This window comes from Leptinotarsa decemlineata, unplaced genomic scaffold (assembly GCF_025532065.1).
Source record: "Leptinotarsa decemlineata unplaced genomic scaffold, Ldec_3_MD MMD2_tig00000026_RagTag_RagTag, whole genome shotgun sequence".
Classification (NCBI taxonomy): Eukaryota; Metazoa; Arthropoda; class Insecta; order Coleoptera; family Chrysomelidae; genus Leptinotarsa; species Leptinotarsa decemlineata.
The window spans coordinates 2,881,511-2,894,328 of record NW_027412539.1 but is presented as its reverse complement, the minus strand read 5'-3'; the positions used below and the strand labels follow the sequence as shown (position 1 = coordinate 2,894,328).

At 35.7% G+C, this 12,818-nt stretch overlaps 1 protein-coding gene across 4 annotated transcripts in view; it reads left to right on the top strand.

The window, feature by feature from the left end:
- Window positions 1-12,818, top strand: part of prom (prominin) — a 455,259-nt gene that overhangs the window by 348,409 nt on the left and 94,032 nt on the right. The gene's annotated exons all lie outside the window — the stretch shown is intronic.

Here is a 12,818-nt window from a genome sequence, read left to right as displayed (position 1 = left end):
ATGTCTTATGTCACACTACAATTTACCCCTACTCAATGTTCCACTCCTCTCCCACTCCCTCTCGAAAGTATAAAAGTAGAAATCATCTGATGAAACATTCAGTTGATCAGCTAGCATCGAGATGGAACCCGATTCAACCTCCGAACCCTATAGCTGCCCGGATCAGGGGTACAACTTCAATTACTGGGATAACAGCCAGGTACAGGTTGTCTCTTCCACCACGGAACCCCACAGTCCGCCATACGAATACCGGGATCACGACATCAGGATGCAAGTTCAGCATGTCACTGGCAGTGACGAAGGACACTTGGATGACTCGGAATATCCAGATCCTGACGGATGGTGGGACCCTGCTTATGATGACATTGTCCCAATGAGTAGCGACGACGACGATGATGACGACGACGACTCTGGTGATGATGCTGATGACGAGCTTGACGTTAGACGTCCTCCACCATCCCCTATCCTCATCGAGGATAGTCCTCCGCCATCCCCAATCCTAATCGATGATGATGTCCTCAATTCCGATGATGACATATAATCATCTACTCGTCCATCATTTCCTTTCCTTTCCTTCCACGGAGTACACACTTTTTGGTTGGTGTACACGAGGCACTGCGAGGCTGGGGCAGTGTCTTCCTCCCTTCCTCTCCCTCTTATTAGTTTTTTTTTTCCATAATAATCACTAGAATTTCTCCTAATAATCGCTCAGAGTTTCATTCTTGATGTTTTCGAATCTCAAACACTGTTCTACATTTCACCCCCTCCATTTCATTTCTTCCAATATAAATATAGCAACAATCCCAGTTCTATATCATTCTTCCACAATGTCGAGTACAGGACCCATCCAAGTACATGAAATAGATTCAACGTCTGATCATTTGAGTACAACCTTCGCTCAATTTCTGCAGCGAATCTATGATCTTCCTGATGATTTCGCAGAACGAGTGGAACAAGGTATTCAGGACGACATAGATGCTGTTGACGATAATAATGCGGATGATGTGATTAGTATATCATCTGATTCAGCTGATTATGACGACGACGACATCATGAGTATATCATCTGATTCAGATGACTACTATGAGGATGATATCATTAGTATATCATCTGATTCAGATGACGATACCATAATTATTGTTTCTGATGATGAGGAGCGTTAGTCCATATCATTGCATGGATTAATAAAAAAATAACAGCCCTTTTCAGGGCTACAATTAAAGACTGAAACAATAAAAAAAATAGCTCTTTTCAGAGCTACCATTATACTTTCAAACAGAAACAGATTCATACCATTGTTAACATTATGTTAACATTATAATCTCAAACGAAATATATGTATGTGAAAGTATTCATCATTATATGCATATGAATGATTGACAAATGCCAACTTCAACTTTCATTTAAAGTAGTACTCATCATATGCATAGATATTCAATGACTATCAAATTCCAAATTTCGACTTTTCAGTCAAAGTAGTAATTTATTTGTCATATAATGTATAGATATTCAAAGACTAACAAATAGTAATTTATTTGTCATATAATGTATAGATATTCAAAGACTAACAAATTTCCAACTTAGACTTTTATTAGTCAAAGTATTCATTTGTCACATAATCTATGAATACTAATACAACTAACTACTGTTTGTGTGAATAATGTAGCCCTGAAAAGGGCTGTTGGTTTTTTTTTTTTTGACCAGTAGGTCCACGGTTATTGTGCCACAGGTTGGACATTATTACATATAATACATGTAGATACTCGGGTGAAGTTTGTTAGTGGCCTCTCGCAAGCTTCACACCAATTCTGTCCCATTTCCATAATTGAGACAGTGTTGTGGGTGTTGACATGGGCATACCACCCTCCATTATTGTTTCTATGCGAATAAAACCGAAAGCAGCACCAACATAGTTTTTTGTTCTCTCCATCTATTGTGCTGATCAATACGTATGCATCCAATGCACAATACAAATCCAAGGGATCTTCCAGTGTCTCACTGACATTGAGTGTTCGCATACCGATCCTCATAGCACCATCACCTTCAGTTGTGTCAGCTTCTATCCCTTCATCATCTCCTTCTTCATCCATGACCCTCTCAAACTCCATCACGTCATCATCTTCGTCGCTTTGGTTGGCCTCGTTTTCAACTTCGTCTATCTCATCTTCATCGACTCCAACATCTTCTGCTTCAACTATTACTTCCTCTAGCGGAACATTGACATCCTCATCATCTGATTCGTCTATCCAATTGTTTTCATCAACAGCAGCTATTCTATTTAATGCAGCATTTATTTTTGCAGAATTCATCTTGTTGTTGTTTGCTCACAGTTGTAGAGAGTGAATGAATGAACTCTAGGTTTGCAAGTCAACTTATATAGGAGGTGATGCGACTCCCACTTGACTCGTTTAGAGTGGAATAGTAGGAGAAGTTATCCCACTATACTTCCACATGATGTTGATTTGTATAAATAGAGATCGTAGGTATAGGAGAGAGCATTCAGAGTTTCTGTAAGTCATCTCTTTATATTTCTAATCGAATTAGTAAAATGCCGTTTCCAAAAGAGTGGAATGAAAAACCAAAAGTGTGTGTCTACCCAATGATGATTGCAGGGGCTATTGTGTGCTACTTTTGTCAAATAAGTAGACCTAAGGATTCAATCAATCCATGTACTGGTATGTGTAGTGATTGCGTGTTGCGGATTCAACTATCGCCTCCTTCTCATCCACCGAAGCGAACAAAATCGGATTATCGTCAACAACAGTTACAGTGTCTGAAGTGTTCCGAACCTATAATATTTAACAATATAGGTATCTGTAGAAATATTTGTGGTACCTGTGCTGCCGTTCCAACTCCACTGCAACGTTGTTTGCGTTGTGATACATATTCCATGAATTGTTGGAATCATGTATGCAATGCATGTAGAAGTACTTGGGATCTGTGTGAGAAGGTTGGTCAACTCTACCCCAATAGGAGAATCCATTTTTTTCAATGTTGGTGTTTGACGCACGAGCAACAACTATTGAGGAATAGAGTCAAAGAACGTTCCACATCCACAGAGACATATTAACATTTTTCATTTTTATTATCGTTATTGTCCTCTATTATTAATAAATATATATATATTTTGAATTTATTTGTATTATTTTCTAACATTTAAAAATACATGCATGCAACACAAAGTTTTCCTCTTAAATGACAAAGATTGTTACATGCGTGAATAGTTTAGTGAGAGAGCGCATGTGCCAGTTGATGAAAGAGCGCATGCGCTAGTTTATTTTCTTCTATAAATGGTGAGGTCTCAGTAACATCATCACCTTTCCTATCCACATTCTATTGCTATCACATATCATTCCTCAGACCTTAATAATCATGAGCTCTATGCCGCTATTGATTGCTGAAGATGGTTCACCACTTGTTGATATCGATCAGACTGATTTTGAAAATATTCCAGTATTACATTTATCGAGTCGAAATTCGATAAATGATTTTGATATTAACGACTTCGTTAACTTTGCAGATGTGCCAGAACCAAATGAGCAAATTATTATTGAAAATCCGATCGTTTCGCAATTATCATCACTCAAACACTCTTCATCTACCCTTCCTCTTGGTGTTGATAAGAAATCTAGAACAATCAAGAGGAAGGTTACTAAGGCATCTTCATCGATTGTCACTGACTTCAAAGAAAAGAAAGAATCCAAAAGTGTTGTGCGACAGAAAAAACCCGCAACGAAAAGTGACAGATCGAAGAGGAAGCCAAAAGGTACTCCTAAAGAAATGAAGAGTGATTTGAAAGCTGAACCGCTATCTTCTTTCAGTCCCCTCCATCGGTTTGGGGAAATGAAAAGGAAAGCAAAATGCCGTCTTGTAAAGGCACAGATGACTATTGCTGAACTTGAAAAGAGTGAGCGAGCTATTAATGCTAATAATGAAACTCTTGAAGCATTAGATGCCAAGATTGCATTAGCGAAGGTTGAATTGGCTAGAATGTCTAAAGATGCTGATGAACTCCGTTCAAAAATTGGTAAAGATAAGCAATTCCATCAACGTTCGAGAATGCAAGCTCAGGCTGAGCTTGAGGAGTCGACTAAGCTTTATGAGACAGCATTATCAGTGAGAGATAATTGGCAAAAAGAGTTGGATACTGCATTTCAAAGTGACGGCGATTAGTTTTGGGAATGATAATGTGTTTTCAATATCGTGAGTTGAAAAATATAAGCGGGAATGGAGTATACAATTAATTTGGTTTGGTATACACAGAACATTGCGAATGGCTGGGGCAATGTTTACCGCTGCAATATTTTTCAGTTCACATACTTATAATTGAAATGAAAACAATAATGAACTTTAATATTACTTTATTCATAAAAGTCACTATTATATACATTTAAACCATATTTGATTCATCAATCCAAGAATTTTGTTCGCTAGGAAGGCCTAACCACTTTACATATACTTTATTTTTTCTTCTCTTCAACACCTTCTCAATCAGATATACGTCAGGATTCTCGGTTCGTAATAACTCTTCTTCGTAAAAACATCCTCTAATCGGCTGTTCATTCATATCTTCAAGATTATAAGTCGTTGGGATGGTTTTATTAATTTTAACAATCTTGAATAGCTCCGTGGTAAAATTCGCAGTGTGAGACTTTTCAAAAATATGTTTGTATTTACTTATACGTACAATATCATTTAATTGGAATTTGGGTTTACTTTGTCTTCCTCCAATTCCATTGATACCCTTGAATTTTAATTTTGTTGTTGAATCAACATTGATGGGTGCCATACCTATTGTACGATGAACTTTATTATTATATCTACTAGTTATAATTGGAAGAATATCAAGCCATTTGTGGTGACCTCTCATCGAAAATTCCTTGTAGAGCCATGCCTTTATTGTACGAATCACTCTTTCTGCTATAGCTGCCTTCTTTGTGCTAAATGTTGAATAATGATTGATATTATATTCTCGCATGAGAGATGAGAAGCTTTTATTGAAAAATTCTTTCCCTTGATCGCTTTGTATGTGTTTGGGGGAGGATTTGGCTTCTTTCAGTACATGTTTCATTGCATTAGTTACTGTACTACCTGTTTTATCTTTAACTGCTACAGTCCACAGATATTTGGAGTAACAATCTATCACTACAAGTATATATCGGTATCCTTCATTACTTTTTGCATAAGGTTGCAGTTCAGCTAAATCTATTTGCCATAGATCTGCAAAACCTTTGATGGTGGTTATTCTTCTACAAAAATTACGTCTTGCAGGTTTATGTAATTCATTAACAACTTGTCGTTTGACATCACTTATTTCATTAGTCATTCTATTTCAATATGATTAAAGAGAAAAGGTGATAATGTTACTGCATTGAATGATGATATGACAGTGATCATTACATGTGAATATGTTAATATATTATACATTCTTCACGTAATTCTTCAATTATTGAAATTATTTCATCATCATGTCCGGTATGTCCAGCTGACTTTGAAGCTACCAATAGTCGTAGGCGAGCAACTAACTCTTTCGGTGAATTCCAGTACACATAATTCACAGGTTTAGAATTATATATTTTCTCCATTTTCACTCGTTTGAGTGCTCCACCAATTTTACTTCTACTTCTTATTGGATATTGTCGTGAGTCTAATAGAGGTTTGATAACTTCACGAAATTTTTTAGAATTTGTATTTTTAAAACCATTCTTCAGATGATATTGTTTATATGGAGCATTCGTTATTTTCAATATTTTGGAATATACTTGACGAGTTTCTTCATTATCAACATCTTGTGGATTCTTCAAAAAAATCATATCATACAATTCTGGACTACCTGCGCATTCATATTTTTTCACTTTATTAGCATCCCAAAATGAAATGTTTCCATCTTTGAAATTTACCACTAGACTTCCCATTTTCAGCTTTTGTGTAATTGGATCCATACGTACGCCAAATGTTCCATCATATGCTGGATTTCTAGATTTTATATTATTCAAAGGTTTCATCAAAACATCTTCACCACTTTCATTCATAACAGGTGAGATGTCAGGATCCGAGGAATCGATGTGGGACGATGATGGTGTTTCGAATAGAGTTGTTCTCATATCGTCTTGAAGTGTGCTCGTGTCACTATTCACAGATGATACACTACCAAAAGATTGTTTTCTTCCTATTGGAGTACTCATGGGATAATTTGAAGTAGATTGAACAGTTCCATGATTTGGTGATAACACTGGTGATTTAGAAGTAGCGTTTGATGATAAAACATTCAATGGTTTCATTATGGGCTCATACAATCTTTCAAGTGTCGTACGATTTTCAATATTATCATTCTTGATAGAGTTGAATTTCTGCCTGACAGCTTCTGTTGTCTCTACTAGTTGACGTTTCAAATTTATTTCATTGTTTTTATTTTCAGGATCTTTTTTTGTATTCATAATGCCCTTTTTTTTGAATTAAAGCTTAATTCGTTGGTGAAGTGACCACTACAATATTCAGTGATCGAATAAGTTCCAAAAACAAGATCATGGGTATATAAAACTATCGAATCCTTTGCGATATCTACCTTCATCTATTTTTCTATCCTTATCAATGACTAGAAATCCATATTGGTCCTCCCAGCATTTAACACACATCAATTGGAATTGTTTGAATGTTACATCGGGTGAAACATGATCTGAATGAATGTGATGTAAATTCGTCTCATCTTGTTTGAACATTATAATGAAATTGGTATTGTCACGCACTAACTGTTTGGGTACCCGTGAATATGTCTGTGCTAGATAAAAACAATCAACATCCTTATGACGTCCCATACAGAAATATGATCTAATAATATCTTGCTTTTCACATATCACATCATCGAAAATGAAAACAGAATTAGGCTTAGCGTCGGAGGGTTCCACTATTTCTGCATTATTGCTGAATGTATAAAAACCTAATCCTTTTATAGGTTCCAAAACACTTCGCAAGTACTGATATTTAGGTTGATTGAGTGATTTCGAATAGAGATACACATTTCTAAATCTCAGTCCTTGTGGATGTGTTAATAGTGATATCATTGCATTCGTCTTTCCACAATTTGAAGGTCCTATAATGAGTCCTCGAACTGATGATGGAAGTAGTGGACCATGTCTGAATACCCTTTGTCCATTCAATCCACAACCAAATTTCTCATCTAGATTATCTACAGCAAACTTTTCTTTCTGTTTTACAATGCGCATCGTGCCGTGGTTGGAGACTATATAAATGTTATTAGCTTATTCATTTCAATGTGTACCATCAAACGATACGGACGTATTGAAAGTGATCGTAAAATTAAAAGAGGTTGTGGTTTTGTTAATGATTTAATAAACAAACTTCCTTTCGAATTACATCTACCCGGAGGTTATCAATACTGTGGACCGGGTACAAAATTGAAACAACGTTTAGCTCGTAACGACCCTGAAATCAATAAATTAGATATTGAATGCAAAAAACACGATATTCAATATTCTAAGCATCCATCCGATCTTGCAGCAAGACATTTAGCCGACAAAGAACTTGAATACAGCGCTTGGGATAGGGTTAAATCGAAGGACGCGAGTATTGGGGAAAGAGCAGCTGCATTACTTGTCACCAACATTATGAAAGCGAAAAGACATATGGGCATGGGTTGTAGTACCAATAAGAAAAAATGTAAGAGGAAACAAACGAAGAAAAATAAAATTAAAAAAGTTGCATTTGGTGCTGGGATAGTCCATAAAGTGCGAAATGTATTGAAGAAAGCTGGTGGGAATCAATTTGTGACGAATAATAGCAAAAAAGCTATCACTGTGGCATTGCAGGCGGCACGTAAATACCTTAAAGCTGCCGGTGGAAAGAAGAAAATCCGCACACCACGCATAATTCCTGTTCCCAAGATCGGTGGACTTTTACCATTGATACCAATTTTTGCTGGACTATCCGCACTAGGAAGTTTGGCGGGAGCCGCTGCTGGTATTACCAAGGCCGTGAATTCGGCAAAAGCCAGCAGAGCGGCTTTAATGGAAGCCAATCGTCACAATAAAACCATGGAGGCTGTAGCATTAGGCAAACGCGGAAGTGGAATATATCTCAAACCATACCGTAAAAGGTTTAGGACTATATTTAAAACCATACAAAGCCACAAACAAAACAAAAAACTAATTGAACCCCTACCTCAGAGGCCTCTTACTGATCTAGATCTCAGTTATTATGCACAAAAAATGAAAATTCCACATTTTCGTGGTGTTTTTATGCGTGATAGATTACCATCTTCAGGTCCAAAACAAAACGAGACAGCTATTGTTAATTTAGATGGAATAAATGGACCAGGAACACATTGGGTGGCATATAAAAAATGTGGGAAAGAAGTCACATATTTCGATAGTTTTGGAGATCTACCCCCACCATTGGAATTGACTCGATTCTTTCGAAAATGTTCGAATGTGAAAATCAAATATAACTATGATCGACAACAGAAATTTAATACAGTTCTCTGTGGTCACTTGTGCTTGCAGTTTCTCTCTAAATAATTTTCCAAATAAAAATGGATTCAACACCAAAACTGGATCGGGAGGCTATCAAGGGAATGGGGTTTTCACTTAGAATGTTTTCAAAATATGGTACCTTGAAAAAAATGGATAAAGTGATGCTTGCAAATATGCCTAAGGAAGTGATACTTGCATGTGTTGCACATGAGATTGCATATGTTTGGGAAAAGTTGCCTAAGCATCTGCAAGATGACATCGATATAATGAAACATAGATATTGTTATGAGCACCACCACCACGATCAAAATTCAGAATCGGATGTTAATGACGGTCCTATACCTCGGAAATCTATGTGTTGTATTTGTAATATAGAGGATGTGAATATTGGTATCAATAAAAATGATACTTATTACAATACAACACCTTCCAAAAAGTGTAAATTGTCTCAAATGTGCTGTTGCTGTGTACAATAATAAATTGAAATGTGTTTCAAAATATTCATCAGTCATGTCACGAAAGTTCGAGCTACAAGCTGTCGGGACAAGTGTCTTGAGTGCGGATTTTTTTCCACCAATTGAATTGGATAGGAACAGTCGTTATGGATTAGGACTTTTGGGATTCTATGGGTGCAATACAATCAATAATATAACTGAAGCTAATAACTTAGTTAGTTTTAGAATCAGTAATGACAACTCATCGATACCCCAAAAGTTGACAATTGAAATTCCATGTGGTGCTTATGAAATAGAAGAGATCAATGCCGTCATACAGAAACATATCATGTTCAGATTGTTTCATGATAAAAAACCAAATGATGTCGTTGCAGATGATATTTTCTATCTACACGCCAATAATAATACATTCAAATGTGAAATGCGATCCAAATATGAAATTGATCTGACACATCCAAATTCAATAGCAGAAATGATGGGGTTCGCTCATGAAATATTTCCACCAAATCAGATACATGAATCATCATTACCAATAAACATTACAACTGTGAGACTTATCCGCTTAGATTGCAATATAATATCTGGTTCATATATAAATGGTGAAGAATCCCACATTCTTTTCTCATTCGATATTGATGTTGAACCTGGCTACAATCTTACTAAAGAACTACACAGTATTATATATATGCCTGTCAGTCCAGAAGGTCGTCAATTGATTCACAACATTACAGTGCGTATTTTGGATGAAAAAAATAACCTTATCGATTTTGGAAGTGAAGAAGAGATTTTCATTATTTTGGAATTGAAGAAAATCGAATAACTGTTGTTATGGGTTTCATTTATAATAGACAAAATCGCATTGAACAATCCCAAACGAGTTGCACTATCAAAAAGAAAGGTGTGCATAAAAAGAAGCTCATTCCACAAGTGTATGCTAAACAGTTAGCACATAACGCTCTGTCTGTGAGTGATCTTAAATTTTTGAAATCGATTGGATTGAAAGTGAGAAAATAACAATGGTGCTCGAAACAAACAATGAAAAGTTGAATATATTCAATGAACCAGTGCTCGATCATTCTCTCATAAGTTTACATGAGCACACATATAAGCCCTATGGATCACCGCTATTCAGGAATTCGGATGAAATCAGAATTGCAATCAATAATCAAGATGTTATACTAGATATTGCCGAGAGCTTCATTTACATAGAAGGTAAATTCACCCCCAAAGATGTAGCGAAAACATGCTATCTCTCGAATAATGCAATTGCATTTCTCTTTGACGAAATTCGTTATGAAATGGGTGGTGAACAAGTGGCTGTTGTTAGAAAACCTGGGATAACATCTACAATGAAAACCATGATATCATTTGGACAATCTCATGCTAACACATTATTGACATCTGGTTGGGGACTTTCACAATTGAAGCAAGATATCTTGGATACAAACAGTCATGTTTTTAGTGGAAAACTACCACTGAAATATTTGATGGGTTTTGCTGAAGATTACAACAAAAGTATCTTGAATGCCAAACAGGAATTGATTTTGATTATCGCTTGATCATTCAAAAACTCATATATAGGTGAAGTTGATGCTGATTTGGAAATAAATAAAATCGAATGGAAAATAAGACATATTGTACCAGATGATAAACACAAGCTTAAACTTTTGAGTAGAATAAACAAAAGCGGTCTGAATGCCAAAATCAAGTTGGCGTATCGTATGTGGGACCTCTATGAACTACCATCATTACGTGGGACTTCTTCAGACATATGGGCCATCAAAACAACTAACGCATTGGAAACTCCTCGTTTTGTCATCATCGCATTCCAAAGTACTACCACATCTGAAGATAGAACACAAGATATTACAAAATTCACAACTGCTGATATCAATAGTATTCGAGTATACTTGAATTCTGAAGTTTATCCATATGAGCGTTGGAATTTGAATTTCGATAAAAAACTTGATGCTCCTGCTTATTATGCTTTTGAGAGTTTCCAGCGAAGTTATTATGATAAAGATATGAGTGAACCTCTGATGGACATTGGACAATTTAGAGAGAATCCACTATTCGTCATCGATTGTTCCCATCAACCGAATGCAACAAAATCATCAACTATTGATATAAAGATTGAGTTTGAGACGAGGAAGACCAAGTTTCCAGACAACACTAAAGTATATGCATTAATTTTGCATGATACAGTTTTAACATACAATGCATTGGATGGTTCAGTTCATAGCAGATATTGACACTTTTTTTTCACTCTATCATGTACTGTTTTATGATCTTTTTTTTTTTTATTTGTAACTGACTTATATCATGTATTGTATTTTATATCATATTTATTGTTTTGTAATCATTTTCTATTGTATTTCATCAGATTTAAATAAATAAAACATGAAAATAATACAAAGTTTTTTATTTGACATTATTTATGATTTACAGGAACATACAGACTATCTAAAATAACTTCTTCCTCATAATCATCATTTTCGCGACCATCTTCAATTTCCTCTCGATTTTCATCATTCAATTCAAAGTGATGAATAATCCATTCTGGCAAGTATGGTTGGAGGCTATACAGGAATCTTCTTAGGTTCAGTTCAATCATAACCTCACAAAGTTGCCACAATTCCAATTCATTATCCAAAAATTTGTTGCAAACTTCTGCACCACTCCAATAGTTCTCAGCATCACGAAGGCATAATTCGATTTGTTTTTCATCATAGCATACACTCATATCATAAACGCTTGCATGTTCGGCTCCATCACCCAACACCTTCAATTTAGACGACAAATGTTGAACCGATGATTTGAGATCTACAATATCGACCCAATCTTGACTTGCGTACTGCATCCACATCTTTAAATGGTGGAACTGAAATCGAATAAAAAAAACAATAAGCAACCTCCATTTTTTCAGTGATATAATACTCACATTCCCATTTTACTTGTAGTTACAAAGTGAGTGTATTCAACTAAGTTAGTAATGTTTATATTTCCATATAATTATCACCTAATATATGAATATTAATAAAACAATAAGAAATTCATTATAATTACTATTATTATTCAATCATATTGAATTTGACTAGAGTTATCGTTTTCACACCAAAAAAACTTTGTAAGCTATGACCTAAAGAAATTTACTATAAATTATTACTATTATTCAATCATATTGAATTTGACTAGAGATCGCGTTTTCATGCCAGCAAAACTTTGTTGGCTCTGTCCTAAATACATCATCGTATATTTACCACCTGATGAGTTGATACAAGATATATCGTCATCACTGAATTGCAACGAAATACGTTTTGGTAGCCATGTTTTAAATAATTTATCATTGCTCACATCTTGCAAAGTTAATAAAATTGATTTACCAAATCGTGTAGAATAAGTTGACATATTTTTAATTATGTACACTTCATCAATTGGCAATGATGATAAGGCCTTTTGCTCTAGTATTTCAACCTCCTGTACAATCAAATTATTAATTTTATTCAAGTCTACTTTTGAAACGGACATGATGAAAATATATATGAAAATATAAACAATTTCCAACAGACAAATACACTCACCGTCTTCCTTCTATTACGAACTGAATAACACTCTACCAATTGCTAACTGCTGCAGATATATTCGTCTACTGATTTCATAGTGTGCCAGGCATTTCTTTTATATTAAACAGTGTGAGTCACCCCCACCATGAAACCGTGAAAGATTCACATTGCTAGTTGCTATCCATTAGAGATGCCTGACGTCACAGCCAAGCCCATCTCCCAACTTGATGCGATAACAGTTGCCGGTACGAGCAAGCAGTGGTCGTTGCGGTCTCGGAGAGGGTAGACGCTAGGCAAACGGTCCTCGGCTG